Source organism: Temnothorax nylanderi, unplaced genomic scaffold (genome assembly GCF_030848795.1).
Source record: "Temnothorax nylanderi isolate EJ_2023f unplaced genomic scaffold, tnyl_v1.0 TNYL_tig0001_pilon, whole genome shotgun sequence".
NCBI lineage: Eukaryota > Metazoa > Arthropoda > Insecta > Hymenoptera > Formicidae > Temnothorax > Temnothorax nylanderi.
The window spans coordinates 2,237,005-2,264,130 of record NW_027249063.1 but is presented as its reverse complement, the minus strand read 5'-3'; the positions used below and the strand labels follow the sequence as shown (position 1 = coordinate 2,264,130).

The 27,126-nt window shown below is 39.6% G+C and overlaps 1 long non-coding RNA gene across 1 annotated transcript in view; it reads right to left on the bottom strand.

The window, feature by feature from the left end:
- Positions 1-21,794, bottom strand: part of LOC139774515 (uncharacterized) — a 34,823-nt gene extending 13,029 nt beyond the window's left edge. Inside the window, exon 1 of the long non-coding RNA XR_011718599.1 lies at positions 21,601-21,794. This is a non-coding gene — a long non-coding RNA (uncharacterized lncRNA). The remainder of the gene's footprint in view (positions 1-21,600) is intronic.
- Between the last annotated feature and the right edge of the window lie 5,332 nt (positions 21,795-27,126).

The window sequence follows — 27,126 nt, the reverse complement described above, 5'->3', positions numbered from 1 at the left end:
AATTTATAATATTTATATTATTTATTAGATACTATTTTAAGATACGCAGCGACTTTCGTGCTGTTTTCTCTCCTTCTCTTTAAAAGCGGAAGGCTACCAAGAAAGTCAAGAAAAATTATTATTCAGAAAGAAATTAAATCAATCAAGTATATCTTAAAATCAATATAACTTTCCATCATTATTTATGTCTGCTTCTTATATTCTTAAATGTGCGACTTCGTTAACTGTCCCATACATTGCGTAAAATGTCCCATACATTTAACTGCGAATTTTTCGCCACCTTTTCTGCCACGTAAATCTGTATAAGTGCCTACATAATGATCGATAAATATTGATGGGCGAAATAATCGATCGTTCCGGAACTAATTACAACGCCACTTTCCAATTAGGTACTTTTTAATTAAATGAGCTACAGAAAATAGGATGGGTCAACGTTACACAGTAAGTTTTGTCCGGTATATAACGCAATTGCTCGTAAACGGATGACCATTAAAGATGTTAATGGCTCGCGTTTGTATTTATAAATATTCAGTCCTTAATGTATATCATTAGCGCTTAACGGCACAGATCTCGCGACGCGTATAGAATGCATAAAACGCTAATAAAGCTTTAATACGCTCCTCTTTTTTTCGCTCGTCATAAAGTTATTGCATATCACCGTATGCGCGCGCGCCCGCGCGGCATGCATGCATATTTACGCGAAATGCAGGATGAAATCGACGCAGCAATTAAGTAGCCTCTTTCTCCGCGATGCGGACGAATTAACTGTACACGAAAAGCCCGCGATATAATTATGGGGTACGACGGGCGAAACGTTGAGTTTCACGTGCGAAACGTCGAATAGCGAGCGACTCCCTGCTACATCTCCATCTTGACACTTTCTTCAACGCGGTTTATGCAATCGCGTCAGTTTTCGTGTACGGAGATCCAGTGGGAATGAGCCTGTTACTCTTGCGACCGACACAATTAGCGCGTTCTCTAATTGCACGAAGAATAAAATGCGTCCGTTATACGGCGAGATAGATGTTTTTACGGAAACTATTACGGCAATATTGCTTTCTCAAAGAGACAATGGATACACGTTGTGTTACAGAATTAATGTCACTTATCTGATCTCGATGATAAATGTTAGAAAACTACAGGGAATAGCACTTTCACACAATGATAAGATATTAATAACTTGTAACGCATAAGCCATTAGAAATTAAAAGTTTTTAAATAATTTAAAAAATTAAACAAGTTTAACAAGATTTACAAATATTTTTTGGATGATGGATATTTTGTCAAATAACATTCTGTGCGGCATAAGCAGCATTTCTTATATACATCTTAGTTTTATCTGCAATAAGTTCACGTGGATAAAATAAAGTTTTTTTTAATTCAAAATTTTTAATCCTGAAGAATTGCTCTGCTTCATCTTTAAACTTTACAATTAACCCCTTCATTTTCGCCGCTCAGCAGGGGCGACATTTTTAACTGCGCGAAGCGAGGGGGGGCCCCGCCGAGCCAATTAGAGGAAAGCTTCGTGTGTCGCGAGAGGGTAAATATAAATCTCACGGGATGCGCATTGCAACCACCGAGACGGTAGCAGGCAACGCCCTTAAAAGCGGAGCGAAAACGATGGTGATGGCGACAGTGCGGCGACAGAGAGGTTCCCTCGGCGGAAAAGGACGCCACGGCGGGCGGGATGCGGGTCGAGGCAGAGGGGAAGCGTAAAGATAAAGAAAAAAAAAACGAAGGAGGATACTCTCTTGGCTTCAAATCAAGGACCAGACGAACCGGTCTATCCCCGTCCGCGGGATGCGTCGTATTTTTTTTCAGCCTTCTTTTTCCCCCCGAGCGTATCCTTCCTTTTTCTCCCTTCCCTCTCGGCCCCCCCCCTTTCCCCCGACTCCAATGGCCCCATCGACCCCTCTTTTCATCTCGTCGGCCGGATTCTCGCAGGTGTCCGAGGCAAGAGATGCCCAAAAGTCACGGCTAAGATGGACCAGATTCAAGATCCTCGCGTTGTTATCCTAGGAAGGTGGGAGGAGAAGGGAAGGATTGGAGAATCCAGTCTCTCGCTGAATGATTCGCCAGGATTCATTCGGTTGATTCGATTGATAGAAAAAAAACATACGGAATCTCTTATTTTTTAAATATTTGTTGGAATAAAATCACTTTACGCTTACTGTATTTCGCTTGTATATTCTACTTGTAATTATAGACCTCTTGCTATGGAATTAAAGCAATACGTACAAAACGAATGAAGAGACTGAACGAAATTATCAATCAATATAACATTTTTTTTTAATCTTGCCAATAATACGAATCATCTTCTTGCGAAATACGAAATCCCCCTATAACACTATTATTATTAACATGACATACATTGTACACTCGATACACATTCTGCGGATGTGCAATTATATGTTTTACAATAGAGTATAATAGTCTTCGAAACATAAACGGTCTCTCAGAAAACCTAATTTTCTTTAATAACACCTCCTGTCACGTTGTCCTGTTTCGGTTGAATATTCGTTGCACGCCCACTTAAAAGGACAATTTCCCCGATCGTGAGAGTCTTGTGGCGAAGCTCGCCTTATTTCTTTTGCGAATCGCAAACGCGCGCTCACACAGGTGATCGAACTCCGTCAAGGGTCGCGCGAGGATCCTCAAGGAGAAGGAAGAGAGGAACGCCTCTCCCGTGAGCGCTTTTTGCTCCGCGAAGGACCGCCCCTCGCGCAAACTTTTTATCCCTCCCTTATGACTCGGTAATTTAAATTTTCGAAGCCACATCTTTGAGAGAAAGAGAGAAAGCGAGAGAGAGAGAGAGAGAGAGAGACTTTTTGCGGCAAATGAGACTCACGCGCGCGTCTTTTGCTTCGTCGCGCGACATGTTCGCCAAGATCGTGTCTTTCCACCGCGATCAGGATCCATCGCGAACCAGAATTTACTTCGGAAACCCTCGCCCGAAGGAAATCGCACGACGTCAAAGACGTGTGAGAGGAATAACTAAAGAGCTATCCTCGATTCGAATGCGAGACTGCAGCGCAAAAGGCGAAGCGAATCGTCGACGGTCTTCCTCCTCTCTCTCTCTCTCCCTCTCCCTCCCTCTCTCTCTCTCTCTCTCTCTCTCTCTCTCTCTCTCTCTCTCTCTCGATGTACGATTTTATTCTATTCGCGCAAATATATACCTGGATCGACGAGTTTAATTTTAATGGCGAGTTCTTTGAACTAAAATTATTCTTTTCTCCACGCAATGTCGAGCTACAGGTAGTTTAAAAACTACAAACAAATGAGACTTTTTTTGAGATCTAAGCTTTTACGATCAAATAATTAAAATCTGTTGGTGTCATATGGATTTCAATAAAACTTCCTTTCTCAGAATTTTAATTTCCTTTGTAAATCTTGGTCAAGCTCTAGATATGATATGGGATATGATGCGGTCTATCGCGCACGACCTTTAACAATCGGTCGTGTCACGTAGCCGTTTATTATCAACAACGCGGAAGCGGCTTCCGGTCGGTCGCGGCGCTTCCTTCCGGTCGGGAATATAATTCGAAAAGTCCGCGCCTCGTCGACGACGAAATATCGCGCGAGCTAGCGAATAAAGTTGTTTTTTTTCCCCAGGAAAAAAGCGAAAAGAGAAAATGCAGACACGACGTGTTATTTACCAACGTTTGCAATAACGTATTCCGTGTCCGCCGCATTGTAATGCACCTCGCTGATACATACCGATCGCCCGCACGGCGATGGCGTAACGGTGCGCATGCAAACATTTATTGTTGCTTTTGAAAGGAAGAACGCATGACAGCATCGAAAACAAGCAACATCTCGCGAAAGGTACAAGGTCTCGAGCATAATGCAACCTTGAAGCCACGAGGAAGACAAAAGTGATCGCTCGCGATACATGTTTTGCTCTCATGGACTGAATTAATTAATCCGTCTCTTTCGTAAACAGCTGGCTAAATTAAATATATGTTCTTTTTTTTCTTTTATTCTTTTTTTGCTTCGAGTCGTCCTAATAGGCAGTGGCTATTTGTGTCAATAGTGGACGAACGTGTCTGTCACGATCGTAATTATACAGTACCTTGCTGCAAATGATTTTAGTGCGAAGCAATTTTTCGCTAAATGATTGACACTTCTGTGAAACAACATATAATCCAATGTATAATTATATATTTCGCCTTCCTGTAAATCAAGCCCACTTTCGACGATCCTTAAATTTGTGTTAGCAAAATCAGAATTTATATTTGTAGTTTCAGATAATGGGCAATATAAAAGAAGCGTTAAAGAATCAGAATACACATACATATAGAATATATATATTACGATATCACATATATCAAATATGCATATAACTATTCTATTTAAAATCTGACATGATTTGTAAATCGCGGATTATGGTGGATTTTAAATGGACTTTACGAAAACGATTTTATTCCTGTTAAACATTTTTCGCGATTTGATGCAATTGACGGCTACATCTGTGGCGTGGAACACAAAAAGAGGTACGCATTTTCTAAAATTCTTAACGAAACAAACGCAAGCTCATTTATTATGTAAAAAAAATAGATGTATGCACGCGTCTATTTTTTCCAACGTGCATAATAATGCACGTGCGATTAAATAATCAACGTGGCATTTCCTAGAAGATAAAAATATAATGCTTCTGTCATAAAAATCAGTCGTCTGCGCGCTACAGGGAACCTTGACGCGGCTGCACCTGTTGCACCGTTTAATGGACTTTCACCCAGTTTTCAGGCTGGTGTAACGAGAAATTGCTACGTGTAATCTAGCATAAACGCAAATTGTCGGGTACGTCGCCGAGGCACGTACTTCTCGATGCCGACCGCGTGTCTCTTCCGATGTGCGTAACTGCATAATGCGCGCGTATAGCGCTTCGGAGCCGCGTAGACCCGGGTGAAACGCCTTTATCTACTTTGGAGCAATTTATACCAATTCAACACGCAGCCTGTATTTACGTTTCATATGTGTCTTTACGATTGTTGTCGTTTGTCACCCAGTCCTACATTTCACACCTTTCAAGAACACCAGTAATACACGTTCACGTGATTTTTCAAGCTGCGTTTAACAAAGTCATCGCTCTCTTTTATGAATAAGAAGCAGAAAACTTTACGTAAAAGATTTCATATAACAGAGGAAATTAACGATCGTTGACTAGATGTAATAGAACAGTTGCGACAGTTGATAGAAATATAAGTTGATAACCATATAAGAAGTAGCTAAATTAACATTATTATTTCTTGTAGTACGGTTGTAATTAATATTACTTCAGGATATTTGATATAATCTATTATAAATGTGTAATAGATATGAGCGTATTAATAAATAGATTAACAATTAATTAGAAATAAAAAATGATATTTTCTTTCTCTTATTCTTTTTATTTATGTAATATAATAATATACTTTATGCGTTGATGCATTTTTATAATTTGAGAAGATTCATTTCGTTTTCAATAAATATAATTTTATGACTCTACCATCGTATGAGTTTCTACTATCTGTTTTATTACTATTATCATTTCTCTAAAGGCGATAGGATCATTTATACATATTATAAACTGCTAGTAAGATATGATTACTCCTTCGTTACCTAGGTCGCTAGTTCATAAATTAACAATTATGTAAGAAAGAGGAGCTCTTACAATTAACTCTGATACTGCGGCAGATAAGCAGGTAAATAAAGCGTCAAGATACGCACGCGTATCGTAGAGTAGAACCATCTCGATCTAATTAAAGGCTTATCGCGACTCGCCGTGGCGGCCGCTCGCGGAAAGTCGATCGCCGACGATCACGTTCGCAAATCGCGCTCGGATTCCTCGCGCTACAGGATTCGAGACACGCGCGAAAATCCGATACGTTCGCGCGAAATGTAGCCGTACAGTCGCTGAACGCGCACACGCGAAACCGGAAATCGCGTGGACGACGGGACTTTTCTACATTTGCAGCGCGAGCGAGCGAGCGAGCAAGCGAGCGGGCGCTCGTTGAAGCATCGCGGTGTTTAACACGAAAGATCGCGGAGGGGCCCCCGTCTAAAAAGGCTAACAAGAAACGACCCCTGCGGGCCAGGAGAACCCGTTTTACGACTCTTACTTCTTCCCTCGCGGCCCTCGGCATCGCCGGACCCCGAGCGTCTCTCTGCTTCTTCTTTTTTTCCTCTCTTTCTTCTTTCTTTACTTTTTTTCTTTACTCCTCCTCTTTACTCCCTCGGCGTCGGCTTTCGTTGCGGCGCGTTTTCGAGGATTCGAGCCGCGGTGCATTCGCGAAATCCTCTCGCGCAATTACTTTGTACGGCTTTAATACATTCGTCGAGATGGCGTGTGCTTATCGCGCCTGTAAATCGTACGAGCGAAACGTCGAAAATTGACGCTCGTATATAACGAGGAAACGACACGAGGATCACGTAACCGACGAGAAACGTAACGAAGTCGCTGAGACTAAATAATGTTCCTGGCGTGTTTGTTTTTTCCCTGTTGATTTTTTATATCTCAAGAATGCATATATGTATAACTTTACATTTTATGTTGAATTAACATATTTCTGATATTCTCGGGATTTCTTCGGGATCATTCGATCATGATATCGCTGGTTTTGCTATTACGGACAGGTTCCTAACGTATGTATCGTGTTGTCGTACACAAATTCTTTAATTTTTTTTTTAGATTAATTTCTCGTTTCCTGTATCATAAACAACACATAAAAATATTGTTACAAACAAAAATTATAAAAAAGTTTCTAAATGCAAAGAAACAAAAAATCTATACATATAATTAATGATAAAATATTATAATATATTAATAAATATGTCACACTTGTAAATATACGCTGTTGTTTTGAAATTGACAATGTTTTATAAATACGATATCACATATAAGTGAATAAAGACAAAATCTTTGTCACTTCTCCTTCTATTATTTAAGATAAAGGAACTAAAAAAATCATTCTGCAATAAAGCATGATGAGAATCATAATGCACAATGCTTAACGAGTATTAATAAACACATTACACATGCCCAGCGTTTCAAGAGACATTTTAATCTCTTTCAGTGACGCACCGAATATAATACTACATATACATACGTAGTCGTATAGCATCGCGACAATACGGGACTACGCGGCAAAACACTCTTATCGGCCGCCGTCAGTCCGCGGCAATTTATACCAATTGAGAGGAGCCCGTATGTCAGCAACACGCGACCTGGTCGTCTGGTACCGCGGCATTAATGTAACTTAAGGGTGGCCGTCCTCGACAGGGCGCGAATGGAGCAGGCAATTTCTGAATCACGTTTGAATGGGGTGGATGGCGCCGTCATGCGGGCTGTGTAATAATAATGGGGAATCGGAGAAAACGAGCGGATCGACGTTTTTACGTAGTCGACGACGTGAATCCCGATCGAATTGCCTCCCTAAATTCTCACGAGACTCGTATGATGGTGGCCGCGTGTGCTTCAATTGGTGTGTACTCTATGGCGAGTAAAAAGGGCAGAAATCAAGAATCTACTTCAAATCTAAGGAATCATTGTTTATGAATACTTTGACGTATGAATGTACGTTCTACTTTTTCGCATAATTTATTGGAAATAAAATGTTTATTAACTACATGTATACATACATTAATATTTGTAACATTAAAGCAGCAAAATTTTCAGTTTTGTAAAAATTTATATTTTGCAAAAAGAATTAATTAAATTTTTTTAATAAAATACTTTTCTATTTTCTTCTGAAGAGTATATGTTCAAGATTTTCTACGATACCACTTTTCACCACTTAATTATCTTCGGCTATTACATTTGCCTTGTCTATAAATTTCCGATAATTTTGCAGTAATGGCACTATTCTTTTTCTTTTGCATGCCATAATAATAAAATATAATTACTATAATAAAATCTTATTATTATACGATAATAAAAGATCGAATTAATAGATATAAGTATACTCAGTGAAACGGAGAAACCTTTAGAAACTTTCCACTTTAATCCTTAAACTCAATCATATAAAAAGTTCATTTTACTTCCTATTCATAATTATCCAATTTTGTGTTATTACAAATAATTATTTATTAAACATGTTTTCGTTTTTGCACTATATATTATTAATATTGAATATACTTTGATTAGTTGAGTTTATTTATTTTTAATGTAAACGTTCTACTAAATTATTATAATTAATTTCCTTGCAATAGAAATTATTTTTTTGACAGAGGGAAAGTGATCGTTAGAGACTTCATATGCAAACTTCATATCTAAATCAGAATTTTATTACAGAAGCATTTAATTATAGAGAGAGTTAGATTTTTATAATGAGATACATTATAAATTCACTCTTCATTAATTATAAAGTCATACACCGAACAAGGTCGAAGCAGCATTTATGAATGAAAAACTTTATATCTGATTGAACAAAATCATTAACATTAACTCAATCACTTCACTTGGATATCAAAAATAAAAAATTGTTTCATATATGTAAAAGAAGGAACATTTTTATTTTGTAGTTAAAATTATTTTAATGGGACAGGTACAACTTTCTTGTTCTTAATAATTTGCAACTTCGGTCTTGCTATTACCACGGTTTTTATTTATAAATTATTAGCCGGTTTCTTACGGCTTTTATTTATAAATTATTCAGAATCCGAAAACATTCCTGTGAATAATACAATTAAAGATTTCTTGAATTTCTATAAAAAAATTAAATTAAAGAAATCTTTACAGAAATCTAGTAATAATTTACGTAAATTAATATTACTATTCGATTCAAAAATTTGGTTTTATTTATTTACATATGTTCAAAGTAAAATTAATTTCTTTAAGCACAGTTAAACTGCGCTGTAATAACACATTCTCATTACTAACATTTTTATTGCTTTTAATAATTGTGCCAAGAATCCTCAACCGTATACAATTTCGCAGTGAATCAAATTTGATGTCTTTCAAATAAAAAGGTTTTGTAACGATTATCGTTAAAATAATTTGCAATAGTCCAAACGATAAACTCAAGCTTCGCGTTGACGATAAAACCAAGCGGTTAATGGTCGACATAGAATTGCAATTTGATACTTGGGTCGTTCGCGCTTAGACAAGCGCCGTTATCGATCGGCGGCGCACCGACGTTGATCATCGCGACGATCGAAAGCTAATTCCTTAGCGTTTATTGGCCGGCCATCCGCGTTTTACAAGTCGCCCGCCGAAGCATCGCGCGACTGGTTCGTTTAATCCGACGTGTCGTTATTTATCAGCACACATCCGCCGGCCGCATATCATTACACGGAGCAGGATCGGATACGCGTTCACGTATCCCCTCGTAAGTATGATTGAGTAAACAGCCGGGCGGGTTTTCAGCACGGCGCGCGGCGGCGCGGCGCGGCGCGGCGCGGCCCGCCATTCCAGTTCGCCTTGGATTCGCCGCCGCGCCGCGGAGTTTCTTAACTTCCGTGGACCTGGCGAATCGCGCGTATCCGCGCGATATTTACTTCGTTTTCTGTTTAATCCGGTTGCGAGAGGAAGTTGCAGAAACGTCGCGTATATGCACCGGCGTCAATGCGACTGCGGCAGCTCGTTATATTCGCCGTGAGTTAGAACTCTCGAGAAAAAGTTTTAAAGCTGTTTCTCTTTCACTGTTGTAATTCTCCTCTCATTTGCTTGTCTTATAAGTGAAGAAAAAAATCGTCTATTAATTTACGATATTTTGTGTTACACGCTTTTACACGGAATAATTTCTTAATGAAATAATATCCCGCATTTAAAAATAAATAATAAATGTATCATAACGGTAGCTCCGTAAGCAACTTTGGATTTAATAAAATGTCGTTGTCTTGGATACATTTTTCATGAATTTTTATCTTCATGATGCTTATCGTGAATCACCTTGGCGATTTTAATTACGCTTCGTTAAAGCTACGAACTTGTGAAAATATAAATCGGGGATTGTTTCTGTGGGATATTTTATATCATCTAGAGTTCCTTGACTCTTTCGAGTTATGGTAGAAAATTCATCGTGGCGACTGTGCCTTTTCCATGGAAGAGCTCTTTGTCATGCACGATGGCCAAGAGCATACGCCATGGTATTTCAATCGTATCGGCTGCATATCGCAAGCGTAACTATTGCGAACGCAGCGATTTTTATTATTTCCGTGTTGCTGTTATTCGATATCGTCGATATTTTGCGCGCGCGATATTTTCGCGCATGTGGAAAGATAATATATTGCTATCATCGTCGTCTTTCTCCGTAAATTCACGCAGTTGCAAACCCGTAAAAAGGAAGTATACGAGAAATTTGAAGTCAACGAGATATCTCGACATTCTCGACGATCTTCCCGCAGTGCGGCGGTTCGAGAAACATTCCCATCCCCCAATAGGATTAATCTTGCCGGTTGCAGACGCGCGGACAAGAAACCGATTAAACTGGAGGTTGGAAGTTGACCGATGTTGCTTCTATCTTCCGCATTAGCATCACTTTTACCCGTACAAACGGTATATAAAGTGAACCGCGGTTCACCGACGCGATTGCAGATCTAACGGGTCGCACGCCAAGCCACGCCACGCCGCGCTGCGTCGCGTCGCGGCGCGGCGTGGCGCGGGGCTTTTCGCCGATTGCTTTTACGACTCGCTTGATGTAACGGTCACCCGCAGCGGACTTTGTAAGTAGTCAGTTGTTAGCCGGCAATTTTCAACAGCAGGCGCTTGTCATTAAACGTCAGCGTCACTCTTAACCACTTGAGGCCATCACGCTTAAAGCGAATCGGCCAATCGCGGCCGGTAAATACGATCGTCGTCCCGGCCGGAGGTCTAAACGCGCGAGTTGCGCGCGGCTAATTCTCTAATGCGCGCCGCGCGTACGCGCTCGTCTTGGTTGCGGTTTATGCACGTGTGGCATTCTTTTAATAAACGGTAAAAGCCTTCCTCCCTCCCCCCCCTCCCGTCGGTCGTACGATTTATAATTGCCCCTCGGAGTTCAAATTGTTTTTTCTTTTCTTGTTTTGCAGAATGTGAGAGGCGGCGGCCGCTTTATCGCTCGAAATTCTCGCGTCGATTGTGAGATATATGCACGGCGATTAACTCCCGGTTATATGCGGGCAAATGCTATTCGACATCCTCATCTACGCCGCCTGTCGCCGTCGGGTATTAGATTGGTAGCCGCTCGAGGATGCAAGGATAGCTGCTTCCTGAGCTTCCTCCGCGTGAATGATTTTGTACGCCTAACGTCTCGTCACTACATTTTACATTTGCCTGTAAATTATATGTTACGCGTAATAATAACAAGCTGCAAAGTGCCTTGTAATGAAACGCACTGTAAATCAGATTTATGCGCGCTTATAACTAGCCGAAACGATAAAATACGCTCGTGAGCATTTCACGTTTTATGTTATATTTATTATTTATTTTACTTTATAAGATATAAGTAACGGAATAAAAATGGCTATAATTTTTTAAGTAAATAACTATAATAAAAGATTTTTAAATTCTAAAGCCTTTGATACCTTCGATGAGCACTAATAGCAATACTTTCAATTAACTGCCAAAATGTTTCAACTAATTAACAAAGTAGCTTTAGCAACTATGAGATAAATTATTGCACGACAAAATATGTTATGTTTCAACTAAATGGAAATTGATATCTTCGAAAAATTACTAGGATATTTATCTTTAAAGTTTCAAAAATTGCAAAGAATTTTATCGTCGATGTAAAAATTGAAATAGAAAAATGTCATTTTAATTTTTAAAGGAAAATAGACTTTACTTGTCGAACACGCGTACGAATGGCTGCAGAAAAATTCCTGCATCTATTAAATAACTTTTTTCAGCTACAGGTTTTTCCACCTGATTTGTTGAAAATGTTGAAATGTGGAAAGCTATATATAAATAGAATGAAGTCATATAGTAAAGCTCGCGCGAGCAGGGTAGATTCCACCTGTCGCGGCTGCCTTCTACATTCCGATAAGTACGCAATTTCATTCATTTCGATTCGCATTTAAGTTTTCAGTCGCCAACGCTCGATATAGATCGCGTTATGAATAGTGCAACGTCGTTCTCGGGGCGTTCAGCATCGTAGCCCCGCGGAGTATCGTAATTCTCTTTATCGCATCGTGTCTGCAGTCCGCCGCTCGCTCGTGTATATCAATGCGATACGGACGAATGCAGCCGCGCATACATGCATACATGCATGCATGCATACGATCCACACGCGTGCACCACACAAGGAAAATCGCGGCCGGGGCCCGATAAGAAGAAATCCAAGAGCGGCGCGTATCCTCTCGTGCGAGTCGCGAGTACAAGCCTTTCGCCTTTTGCAAATAGAGCAATATTTTATTAAGGGAATTTGCGAAATATTATCTAATCTTCTTAACAGAGAAAACAGATGTTAAAAAGCGTTTCAAACAATGTCGTAAACTAAAGAAGAAGCTAAATAAAAAAATATTACAATTTACTTACTCTATAAATCTGAATCAGTGAATATTCACTGATATCAGTGCGTAAAGTATGCCACTTTTCATGAATCAGTGGCATACTTTACACTGATATCAGTGACTATTCACTGATTCAGATTTAGAGAGTAAGAGTACGATTTTTTCAGCGATATCAGAGCTGCAGCATTTGTGCAGGCAGACAATATCTGTTGGAGCATACTTTATATCAATCTGTTAACAATCTTTGAGACAACCTATCGCTGATATAATTCTCTTCTAAAGGGAACATTGATTCGTAATGCATTTCATAAATGAGAACAATTAAGTCTCGCGAGAGGATGTCGGACTATCATGAAGTCTGAAAAATTGAAATATATCGCTGCCCTATTTATTAGCCGTTATTTTGACATTTTACATACGTCGACGTGTTGCGAAATCTATGCATAATCGTTTGATCGAGGGAGAAAAAATGGGCGTATCGCAATCTCTTGCGGAAAATTTTCAGCTGCGCTATGCACGCACACAGCCGCGTTTCTCCTTCGATAAACAAGCAGCGTATATCGCCAGCCGTTTAGCAATACGCTCATCTCATGCTACAACGTACTGGTTATTTATAAATATGTATCAACGACTGATTAAAAGAGGAGAATCATCGTGACGCCACACACGTCAAACCGCGGTTTTTCTAGATGAATACTCGTGGCACTCGTGGCGACTAAATATAGCGACAGTATTATTGCACGCTAATGACACATATTCGTTCGAGAGATAATTTCAGATTTAGCCCATATACGCCCGCCTCGTATGTTTACGTCTATACCGAGCGGATCAATTGTGCGATATAAAATTCTTAGCAGTATGTAGCCTCCTACGACAGTATTTACATAATAAAGCGCATACGTACATTTGCATGAATGTATGACACTTGTTAATGCCCCATGAAATGCCTGCCGCACAACATTTTTACCCGCAAAAAGCCTATTTTGATAGCTTGTTAATGAAGATATTTATGAAGACTTTCAAGCCAACTCGTTAAAAATCTTCAAGTACCTAGATGTCACAGATTGACAGTCTATTCATTGTAAAAAGCAAGATTTTATTTTATGATTTATGAGCATATTCCTTTTTTCTCTTTGCATTATCTACGGCATCATGAGAATATATTAAACAGGAACAAAAGGCATCATATTCTGCTTGAGGCTCCGCAAGATTTTAATCCAACTTTAGTAATAGCAGACATTTGACACGCGGCTCTGTTCTTGCGACAAGGAATCAACGTGTTCTATCGGCTTTTAATGGTGATACCTAGGTGGAAAATCATTTCTCTCGAGTCGCGAGCACTTTGCACCGGGCCGTCAATTTACATAAATTCCAGCGCAAAAGAAAGAGAACAAGAACGTGAACTACCTCATTACCCGCTTCCATCTGCCTGTCGCGTTAAATCAAGAAAATGAGCGTGGCGTTTAATTTCCTCGAGGGCAGTGTCGCCATTACAAAGTTCGCATTCGACATCGTAAATACTCCGGGTTCCCACAAAAGCGACTTATCCGAGTAATGTACAAAGCGAGAAGGAGACTGTACAGGGTGTTTAAAATTAGTGCTTTCTTTAAAAAATATATTAATTCACGATAAAAAAAGAAGAATTATTATGTAAACGTCTAGAAAAAAATTAAATTGGCTTTACTACAAGCGCCTCATTGATGTTAAATGCTTTTTTATTCCATCGAAAAGAATCGTAAGATACGAAAAATTACTTCCAAAAGTCTTGTAAAATTTGAGGATCTATGTTTGCGAATGCTTCAGCATTCTCAGCGCGAAAATGACATACATTTTCATGGCTCGACTGCACCTTTCTTGGACACCCCATAATGTAATCCGTCCTCCCGCGAGCGCGAGTTCACGCGGATGCAGTCGGGAAGGGAACGAATATTTTTGCAGCCGCGAATCTTGTCATTTGCAGTCGCCGCGGCTACTCCCGAAGCGGCTACTCCCGCGGATTCAATAAGCCGCCGGCACCGGTCTTGTCTTCTCGCTCTCCGCCTTGTCGACGACAACCGCGCGTATCCGCCGCTGGGCTTTACACGCAGGATGTCCCGTTTAAGAATATAAATGCGGGCTTGTCCCGCGCGCAAGCGCGTATCCTTCGTCGAGAAAACGTTTTTTATGAGACACGTGTAGTATAATGAGCAACAATCCGCGTACATATATCCCGTCTTATTATTCGATTTCCGGGCAGCCAAGTGATCGATTCGGATTATTCGTTGATTCTATTAACCAATTCGGATTATTTGGTAATTTTATTGATGATTGGTTTTTTCTAAATGTATAAAAAGATAATTGAGGGCGGTTTAAGCTTATTTAAATGGCAAAGCAAAAAATAATATCTCTTAAGAAAATTTCCTAAGTGTAATTTTATCTCAAGATGTTATTTGATGGCAATACATATGTGATATAGAGAAATGGGTAACGCATATTTCTCGTGAATTTTACAGACTTTAAATGTATTTTCAGAATTATGACTGTCATTTATACACATACATACACATTACGACTCGGTTGTATAAACAACTCTTTAACGTTACTTTGAAAAGCTGCTATATGTTACTTTTTAACATCTATTGCTAGTTTACATTCGTATCTCGCGTTAAACTGTTCTTCTGGTTCCTGGGTTCTTTTATTTGCTTCGCGCTTGAAAGCTGCGTTACTTATGTTATTTCGGGTTGAATATCAGACAATTACCCTTACGTTAAATGCCCATGTGCATAACGGTGAAAGAAACGAAGAGCCGGTCAACGTATATGCGTTTCTTCCCTCGCGCATTTTTCTCATAATGGAAGGCGCACTTGTCAGCGAGACTGTACCTTGCCCGAGTCGCCTTTGAAAGCCCGTGTTCGTGCTCGATTGTGTGTCGGTGAGGAGCTCGCGTGTGAGACTTAATTTGTGGTTTTTGTGACGTGTGCACGTACGCGCACGCACACGGGCGACGGCGATGGCGCGGCGCGCGTGTGAATGGGCCGAAGACTCACCTTGAAAAGGAGTGAGTATCGAAAGAGAGTCTTGTGCGTGCCGCTCTGGCTGGCCGGCACTGCGGTGTAACGTGTGCGACAAATGCGTGCACCGCGCGGCGGCCGTTGGACGCGAAACGAACGAGAGGCATTTTTACAGACGCGAAACCGTTAGAGCACGTCGTTATTGTGGTAGACGGCGATTGAAAGTGCGACTAGATCACCGCCAGATCGCCGCCAGACGATCGTCCCGATGACCGAGGGATTTTAAGCATTGCGATCTTTAGCTGGTCAAGGCGGTCTATTGTCAAATCGTGAATAGAACTCCTAGATCCGAGGCCTTCAATTAAACTATTACATGGAAAAAATTCAAATACCTGCAGCAGATTTTGAACTATAGACTGTAACTTGGAAGTCCTAATTTTCAAAGCACGCATATTAATGTTGAGTACTCCTCATTTTCATAATTATTTGAAGGATAAACTATAGTTAGTTTAAAAAACAAGAGGCACTATAGAAAGAGATTTCACGATGAAAGTAATGTATGATCGTGAGATATTAACTGACAAGGCGCAGATGGTACAAAATGTAATTACTCTCGAAGGTAATGAAAGTCGCGATAGTCTTATTCGATCTCGAGGATACCTAACGTGCACGAATGTATCGCCTGTCGTCCGCGAAAATGCGAGCGCAATCTTTTACGAGGTGATACGCGCGCCAAGCGGATTTACAGCCCGACACGCGGGAGACGCGGATGTAAATTTGGAGAAGAATTAGTAAACGCAGTAAACAGATCGTTTGCAAGTACGGGCTCGTTACGTGCTTGCGTGTATCGGGCTCGCATCTCTTGGGCCGCTTCATTATACGTCACGCTGCGTCGGATTTTATCAGATCCAAACACATCTTTTGCCATCTAATTCTTGTGTCAGTGAAAACCGACACGTCGTCGCGCGCGCGCGCGCGACACGTTCGTCAGAGCAAGAAAGAGTTCAAATTGTACGTGACGACCGTTTCGCTAACACGACCGGCCCTTTGTAACGACTCGCCGTGAAAGTATTATGTAGAAAAGCATATGTTACACATACGCATAATCCTGTTTTATAGAAAACTCCAGATATATTCCGGATTCCGTGAGAGGGATCGCCGTAGCGCGGCGGGACCGAAAGTTAGGTATTCAGGAAAGCGCGCGGTTCATAGGAAGTCTGCTACGTGACGGCGATGTCAACCCGGGACGAAGAAACGAGAAATGATAATAAAAAAAAAAGAGGAAAGAAACGAGGGAGAGGAGCGCAGTGGAAAGAAACGACGAGGCGACGAGACGTTCGACCGTTCCGTCTCTCGCATATGTAATGCATCCTTAAGGAATTTTTTGCCTTCGCCAGGCGCTCCTATCCTGCCTTTTACACAGAAAACAATTACGTTGGAAATGCGTATTTTAATGTTGTTTTCTTTTAACTAGTGTGACGCGATCAATCCTGTTCTCAATGTAATATATATCTCTTCTTATTGCTTTCTTAACATTCTCGTAATTTTCTATACTATTACAGCAACAGATAATATAATAGAACGGATTTTATTTTATTTTCTGTCCCTGAACGTTACGTTGTTATGCTAATCATTTCTGAAAATTATCATTGAAAAATTGCTAATCGCAAGAAAGATCGATGCGACTGAAACCCGTTCTTTCAACCGTACGATATTTATAGACCAAACGAGGAGTGGCCTCTTGATCTCTGGAATTATCTTACTTCACAACAATGCGCGTCCGTACACTGCATCTGGCGATTTCTTAAAAAATGTTAAATGAAAATTTTGGCCATTTACTGCATAAATCTACCGAGAACTGATCATTTATTTCTATACTTTTCGGGAGCTTTTTAAAAGGATCAGTTACATTCTCAAATTGGTGAACAAACTGGTGAAGAGCTGGCTCGAGTTCATTGTTGATGATATTCTTCAACGTGAGAATACAAAAATAACCTACTGTGATAAATGCCAAAGTTTCTCGAATACAATGAAACTGCATGTATGTATAAAGATATACAACCTAAAATTTGGCAATAATAAATCTTTTCACTGTGCGCCATACTAATATACTATTTTTTCTCTTGTTACGACCGCAGGCCTTTACTTTCCAGTTACTTCTTTAAAAGTCTTCAAATGTTCCCTTTTTTCTAGCATTGACCTGCATATTTATTTGAACAAAATCCTGGTTTAGAAACTATTGGAAATATTTCTTCAAAGAATGGTACTTGTTCGAAAGAAGATCTATGAATAGCCTAGTAGTAGTTCGATAAGCAAATAATCTTAAGTTTCTAAATTGCATTGTCCGAGAGCATAAAAATATTAAATGGACGGCTGATAATTTCGAAGGCGAAGTGACGTCATGGTCGACGCCAACGAGGGTTGGTACATTATGACAAGAAGGGACCATTTGACCCCACTCATTGTTTCTAATCCCACAATAAATTGAAGCAGCTGTACCGGCAATTGATACAAATTTACGTACAGTCCGACTCATAAGGCGCAGATCTTACTTGTTGCGACGCTGTTGTGACTTAGTCTCTGCGCGCATAACGCGTTTATTAAATTGTATTCCATTCTGTATTTTACGTATAAATCATCTCTTCGATCATGATGAATCATAAGCTATTAAGAACAATATAAACGTCATAGCTTTTATACCATCGAAATAAAAGACGTAAGACGCGAATTGCAATTGTTGCTATCATATGGAAATATCATTTAAACAAATAGAGATTTACAATATTCTTTTCACAACACGTATAAATACTTAAGGATATAATAAAAATATTAAATTGGCACATTTGCAATATAAAAGTGATATATATCAATATTTATGGTGATCAGAAAGATTCGGAAAGAATTATAAAACTGTTCAAATGTATAAAACTCGGTTTAATATGCATTCCATAATTAACTATAATTCTAATTAAAAATTGAAATTATTTTAAGTACATAAAGTATCTTAAATTAATTGAAAATATTATCTGCCAAAAGTAACGTTTAAAATTGCATTTATTCGTGTATGTTAAAAAAGAAATAGGCCTTATTAATCTGTAAATATATAATTAATCTATCGTAAAATTTCTATCGTTCCACTACAGAGCAAAGGGCAGTTTACAAGAAATACGCGCCGCATCGTTTCCTCGATGAGGAGACGATAGCGATAGCGGTATCACCAACGCGGGGGTGCAGAAGAACTTGATTTTTGTTGCAAACGATTCACGCCACCGTGGCGGTTCCTGACTGCCATACATCCGCAGCAAAGATAACGGATTGACGTAGGCGGGCTGCGCGATAACACGACCGCGTTGATTTTTTTGCGGAGTCAGTTGAGAAGTTATCGGGCAGCCTCCGGAGGGGTCAAGCTGGAGTTCGACTTCGATTTATACAATCGTTGCTCCTCTTCTTCTAGGTGCGCAGGATAATCCTACGTGCTGTCATCTCACTTCGCCTGCAGCCCGATTGTAAAATGTCAGGAAAGGCCGGCGCGAGAATACACCGCCGCCGAATGCACGCTATACACCGCGTATTTGCATTATGTATATGTGTGTGCCACTTCTCTATATAATATACACATTGTATTTTTTCAAGGAATCTGTTTCAGATTCTCATTGTCAAGAGCAATTTAATTGCCTTTCTAATCTCTACATATATTCACGACTTAATATATTCTCTTTCATTGAGTCTCCCATTTTTCACGCTCTTATTTTTCACTTTTTTAATTCAATAATTGTCAAAATCCATTTTTTGAATATACTTTTTTGTACGTACAAAAAAGTATATTCAAAAAATGGATTTGGACAATTATAATAATCTATATATATATATATATATATATAATCGACTGCATTTCTGAAAAAAGCGATGATTTTCTCGAGAGAAATTTTAATACGTCTGACTTGCCTTCAACTCGGCTGCGTGCTGCCGGCCATTATTTATTTTTATTCCTCTCGGAACAACTTCAGCGTCGGATTGATTACACGTTGCATCCATTGCAGGAAGCTTTGTTTGCATGGAACACTCTCGCGGTTAGTTAATCGGCGAGCGATGACGACACGCGATTTATCGTGCACGTATAATTACAACTCGCGGTAGAAACGGCATCGGTCGGCTTTAACGGGGGATCAGTCGATTATGTCGGTCGGTGTTATTCAAATTAATTTTGCGATAACCGGAGATAACCTCTCGCGGACAAGATAACGCACGTTACAGAAAATCAAGGGAGGCTATGTCTTGCCTTTCAATCTTTCTGTACATCTTACATGGAAATTGTATACCCGTACCGATACATTTTTCGATTCATAAGCTCGATAAACATGATAATTTGCTCCGTCGTTTTATAAACTGTTCCTTTTATTTTATTTCACAATAATTTATTCGAGAATGCGAAACATTGTTTGTATTGAAGTACTGATGACATTTAAACATATATTTCTTACATTTTGTAATTTTTACTTTTTCATTTAACATATCGTGTTTAAAATTGTGTGTATTATTTGCATCAGAAAACCGATATACAAAGAAATAGAAAGTTGTCTTTGTAAGAAAGAGAGAGATACACATACAAGTAACTTCTATATTTCTATATTTTCTGCAAGAGGAAAGAAAAAAGAGAAAAGAAATTGCTGAAGTTTACGCGTTTTCCGAAGGCTGAAACGAAACAATTAGCCGTTTTCAACGAGTCCTCGATCCGCGATGCTGAGGATAATCGTGGGAAGAGGGTCGTTCGCGCGAGATGTACTCGCGGAAAATAAGTTCACGCGGTCGGCTCGACTCTTTCCGGGGCGTGAAAATTAATTAACCTGCCGTCATAATCTCACACATGGAGAAACAGCGAACGGCACTCGGACGGTCCGGCCGGCAGCCGGCGCAAATCACGGCGTGCCGAACACCGCGATGCGATGTCATATGGCGAATCGCCGGTGCGCCGCGCCGCGCCGTAGGGAACTTACGCAACCCACGGGATGAGATGGGATGAAAGCGTGATAGTTGGAGAGTTTATCAATGGCTCGCAGCGGAGAAGCTTCTCTCCGGCAACGCGCGCGTCAAGATTGCACGAGAAAGGCGGGCACCTTTGATCCGGGCGTTTCATCTTGGAAGGAGCCTCTCGCGGGCTCATCGCGTCTCGCAACTTATACTTATATGTGAAGGCCTGCTCCAAGTTCGGCCTCGCGTTAACCCTAGGACCCTAGAAGCGCATGATTCGTTTCTCTGATATTTTACTCACAAACAACGATAAGAAATAGATTCAGAAGCGTTAGACGTTACGATTAATTTCGTTCTCCTTACCAAGTACGAGAGTAAGACAGATGTATATAAAAATGGTGTTTCTTCACATAATTTAAAAAGCTGTAATCGAATGTACTCTGATACGTGATGAAGTTTCTTCGTTTCAGCGCGTTAATCAGTTATAGCGTTATAGGGAAAAAAATAAGACTTAGGAAAGAAAATGGCATTAACGGTAAACTTTACCGAATTGTTTTCTCTTCTAGTTTTAGGACCACACATTTGAAATTCAAGTTATCCTATCTCGATGCCAATTAAATCACATCGTCAAAGGAGGTCGTTGAACCTTTTACCACCTTATAAAAGAGAACCTCATGCTGAATACGTTTAACATTTTGAACGAGACCGCATATAATTGACTTAATTTTATCACCTTCTATCCGAATTTGATCCTAACGGTTTGTTTAGGGATGCATTGTTCCTACTTGTTTGTATTTCACGATTTACATTTCTTATCTTATAGGAGCATTATAAAGAGGAATTTCGTAAATGAAATATTAATAAGTATTAGTTTTGCGGAGCTTGCATTTTGAAACATAAGCTTTCATAATATAAATAATATAAATAACATTATGCAAAGTGATCTGACTTATCTGAACCTATATAAGGACAATGAAATATAAAGACAAATTTCTTCTTTAAATCTAAGACAAAAGTCTTCGTGGAAAAGGTTAAAGGATCAATGATTTTTTAATGATATGTATACATTACTTATAGAGAAGTTTATTCGTGATCGTACATTTCTAAAATGTAAAAAATATTTTCGAATGCTTTATGAATCTATTCAAAGGTAAAATTTCTAATTTCTACAGCAACATTTGCGCATGAAAAGACTGTCGTGATTGAAAGTATTGGAATATTTTTTGCTTACGTCCCTTTAGCGTCTCGAGAGGCCTCGCGAGCTACGAAAGCTCGTTGATTCTGACAGCGAGCGATCCTCCCCGTGCGTAGAGGAGGAATAAATTGAAAAGATCTAACTGGCAGCGGTCGAGGATCGATGGTTATAGAACAAGCGAGCCACTCCGAAGTGAGAACGAGATGAATGACTGGCTGCGAACTGGTCTGGCCGGCTTCGAGTGTCTATCTATGTATTGTGTGAAGTCGGAAGTATCGAGGCTTATGGCTCCGCGAGAGATGTGGAAACCCAAATCCACAAGCAACACGACATATTCCACCAGGAAACATATCCCAACCAGGTTTAATATGTAACAAACTCGAGGCGCGCAACTCGTCATCGTAAAAAGCAACGATATAAGTCTGTATTGAATATCAGGAAGTTGGGAAGCTCATATTTATATGAACTTGCGAGATATGTATCTTAAGCGAAAAGTCAAACGACATGTGCGGTGTGATTATGTGCGAGATTTAATCGTGCTATTGCTCACTTTTATCTGCGAACTTGTTCAACTTTTGCGCACCAAGGCAATTTCGATAAATATAATATTGATTAACAATTTTATATTTAATCCAACATTATAAATATTGCCCAGGAATTAATTTTTGCTATTTGGAACATTTTTTAAAATTACAATTTAAATGATATATATTTGTTTCTTCAATTTTTAACATTTATAATTCATAACTATCATAATTCCCATTATTTTTTAAGAACGTGGCGGAGAATTCCCTTTTATTTTTGACACTGTGTAAAGAGAAGACGTTTAAATATGTACGTGGCAGTCTCCCATCCTGCGGCGAAGAGCTGAGTTCTTATCAGGGGAGTTCATAACTAAAGCAACCATTCGGCAGGATGGGGCGCCATGTTGAAAGAGCGAGTCCACGAGAGCGACAAACGCCGTCCACCCCTTTCCTCTGATAGCAGAACAAAGGAAATGTATGAACACGGGTGGCGATGTATGAACACGAAGCGACTTTCAACTCGTACGTGCGTGATTCCTCGGTCGCGTTTTTTCCTTTTCTCTCCCTCCCCCGTTCGCTTTCTCCTTCCTCGCGGAAATTATTACGCTAATGGTAAACTTATGCATAACACTGATTACATTGCATGCAAAATCAACCGTTTATAATCGTTTATTGCGTGATCTTTAATTGCTGTAGATTGTTTGAAATCGCCAAGACTGCCGACTTCCTATTTCGTTGCAAGCGCGGTCGCGGAAAGGAGAAGGAGAGAACGCGGCGCCTTTCGTGGTCCTCGGCGCGTCTGGTGTCTGAGAAACACTGCCGCTCACACAACCAATGGACCAGACCCACACGCACACGTGCACCGCGCTCGCTACAGGACACGCGCTCTCATGCGAGATCCGTAATTCCAAGAAGCGTACAGTCATCGGAAAAAGTGAAGGGGGTTTCTGACGGGGCGGGGGGCGGCGGGGGTGCTCGGTGGTTGTGCTGGTAGTGGAAATGCGCGCATTACCAGTCGGGCATATTCATGAAAGTTCCTTGACATCGCCGCCGGCGGTCGCGGGCGAATGACCAAAGCGAGTCGCGGAGGTCGGCCGCGTGAAAAAGGAAACGAGCGCCATTGCGGATTTCCTATTGTCTCGCATGACCGGCGCGCGGTTCCGATCGGGAGTTTTCCATATTAGGACACGGCTTTCGCGTTCGGCGAGATCGGCGCTCGATCGGCACCGGCACCGTGGCACAGAGACCGTTGCCTTGAATTTGAGAGAATATCCGTTAACGCATAACACAATGTTCACGTATTAATTAATCTTGATTCCGCATTATTAATGGGATAATAAATAAAATACTGCGATTACCGTCCTTTCGTTGCAAAAGAATTGCATAATAAAAATTTCTTTGCTCGCGATCTTCCGTTGCAAGGTTTTAATTTTCAATTCTAAATGTACCGATGACCCCGGATAATCAATATGTAAACGATGTTTATGTAAATACAAAAATACTCGCTTATGTGACGTTTATAGTTTATATATAAGTGCAAAACGTGGAATAAGATAGAATAGTCATGAGCGCGATGACAAGTGCAAGTATAATTTTAATATAAATATCGATTATACAACGAGTTCTTTTCATCAAACGTCAGAATAACTCTCGTATTTATTCCGCGTAAACGATATGAGCGGGATTAATTATGCGGATTACGCAGAAATCAGCAAATTACGTATACTCCGATCGAATCTCTCCTCTCCGATACTTTTCGCATCTACGATACTTTTTACGTCTCTTATACTTTGTAAAATCTTATGCGGCGATACTTTATTTTGATGCGTCGTAAAGGATCGAAACAGAGAGAGAGAGGAAGGATACCTACGGACAAGTCGGTCCTGTTTTCCAACCGATGGCGATGAACATTCGACTCTTCCTATTCCCGTTCGCGCGCGGTACCTCCTCTTTGCTTTATTTCCGTGTCCGCGTTAGCATGAAAGAGGCATATTCATGAAAGATTTTTTTTTCTCATGTCGACGATCCCGCGCAACCGTGAAGGGACTGTCGAAGAGGAACAGACAAGGAGTGGCTTGTGCCGTTCGTTTGACGCGCATGAATCGGGCGACTTCTCGAAGGGCTCGCATGCTCGCATCGTCATTTTCCAAACAGCGTCTATTTGCATCCCGATAAGGCCTATTCGATACGCAGTCTCCTACCGAAAGGATCATAATGCAGCGCTATATGCATTTTTCATAAATTTATTTACATTATTTACATTTGTCCAAGGCGGAAAGCAGCCTCCCCGATTAAAGGCTCGCCTAACAGGATATAATGTCATGACGATTCATGCATTCCATTTACAAATCAATTCAATATGCAAATAATACACTCGTACCATTTTACTTTAATTCCTGAATTAAGATAGCCCGATGCCATTTAATTTTGTGCACGAATATATATATAGACATGTATATTAGTGTGCGTCATCGCATGCTGTAAGAACGATTAAAAATTTTAGATCGCCTGCCCCGTAGCTCTCTTATCTTGTTTAATTATGCATCATTGTAGAGACATAAGCGTATCAGCAAGTTAACCGCAACTGCCGGTTTTAGCAACAAACATGTCGATAAACTTCGGGATTATTATTAAAATAGTTGTTGCTAACTTGATATATTCTCTGAAATGATGCTTTAACGTAAACAACCGCAATCTTTTTTTTTATCAATGAGACTTAGAAATAAACAGCGATTATCACACTCCCAGAAATTTTTTCCGATCGCGATTATTCAGCTTCACTTACTTACGTTGCATTCACATAACATCCTCGCGTGATTCTGACGTCTTTCCAGCGACTGATTGCGCGTAAACAAGCTCCTTATAATATAATAATAATATATACTACAGGGAACTGTGTTTTATAAAGTTCACTTAAGATCATATAATAAAATAGAATCAATTTTCGAAAAGAATTTCCAAGACGTATCAGATATGAACAAAATAATGTAAGCATATCAATAAAAATATTCTATAATTTTTATAAATCACATATATATAAACATCTCTCTCAATCAGATATCTACTCAAGGTTTACATAGGTATGCGTTTCGCTTTTACATGTGCATATAGAAAGCGAATAGTAAATTACGAATGTCCCCGGTGTTAACGACTATTCTATTGACTCGGTGAACATATGCTTTACTTCCGCAAACAGCTGATTTACGCGAATTTTTTCTTGCATCCGGTTTTACGTAAACATTTCGCTCCTATGGATAGATTAGATGAGCAGTTTACGATATGTATTTAACGATATCTCGACACGTGACTTGCGTTTGAGGTCTTTAGATGAGAGGCGAAGTCACGAGGTGTGTTTATGGCATGGATATGTTATGAAGACGTTTATAGCACTAGATTTCTTTTTAGAGATATTCTAGAATCCTTAGAGATAGAGAGTAATAAAAATGAATGTAACAAAGACCGGAGGTCGATTATGGGTTTTAATTAAAAATTGTGAAACTCGACTTTTAAAATTGACTCTGATTAACCGGTAGAATATTTAATTCAAAACTTCTTACCGTTATAAAAGACTTTTATAACGGTAAATATAATAGCTTTATTAAAATTGTACACTCTTCCAACTATGCATTAGTGTTGCTGAAATTTAATTACTCTAATAAAAATTAATTTAATTACTAATTATAGTTTACTAGATTTATTATATCAATTTCTGTGAACTTTTCCTAACTTAATCTTACAATTAGTTTGACTTTTGTTTAGTTTTGTTTGTTTCTTTTTTCCATTTCTAATTTAGAAAAGAAAAAGAATAATCAAGTGAAGCGTTTGCAACAAAAATGGACATAAAATTTCTTTTCTTCTATTTTAAACATGACAAATTATAGATTTGATTCGTCTAACGTCTCAAATTAAAGTTATGCAATGTTTAAAATTAGACATGCATTTTGTGTTCCTGTGTTAATGCTAATCGACGACAGAAGAATTTGCCTGAGTGGCATAATTTTAACACAACGCTGCAACGTCCTGAAAATTCGCATCCGTCTCGGAGATTAACTTACTTTCGCCAATGCACATTTCCAGAAAGCAGAAACGATTCGGGTATAACGATCATCGACCCGGGCACGGCAATTAACACGAAGTAGACCACACGCGGGTCTGACCCCGGGCTTCACGTGGTCGCTCACTCATCGACGAACAAAGGGCAGAATCTGTTTCGCTGGGCGACCGTACAACACGCGTGCAATATACCTGCGTGCACATAACGGATACGCAACATATGCGCACGAGAGAGACCGACGCTTTACGACTTATACACACGACCTCCTACGGCGGCCACACGTGGCCCGACATTGGCGTCATTGACGAACAAAGAGAGCGCGATAAGCTTCGGTAATGGTACGACTCCCTCGGCTCCCTCTCTCGCCGGAAGCTCTATCCTTATACCGATGTCGCGAACTTCGGCCTCGACCCTATCTCAGGCGAATTCTTTAATGAGATACGAGTCAAAACGTCGCAGCATCCTGCGTCTATCGTAATGTTTTCTGTGTGTAGGTATCTGTTTATATGTAACTTCTTCCGAGAATAAAAAAGTTTTGTCTGTAAAATGGGACCCTTTACGTCCAACACACTACAGAAAAGTACTAGACATAATTCAAAATATAATTTAAATATATTTTCCAAATTTTTTTTATACACAATAAGTTTTTGATGTATTTTTTTATGTAATTTCTCCCAGAACAAAGGAAGAAACTAAGAGAATTAACTGTAAAAGTTAGCTCCGATAGAGGATGTGCAGAGATTTTTCATTGTCATATTATTATTATCTAATTTTCATGCACAATGATTATCGTTGAATACGTTTGTAATTGTAGAAATAGTAAGAAATTATGAAGTCTTGTAAAATTTTCGTAAAATCCTTACAAAATTTTCTTTTTCCTTCGTAATATACGTAAAAATATTGTATATCTTACTGACTAGCTAATTAAAAACAAACAAAGATTCTAAGATCAGTCGCAATTACTCGACTAGTCGCTACTTTAAT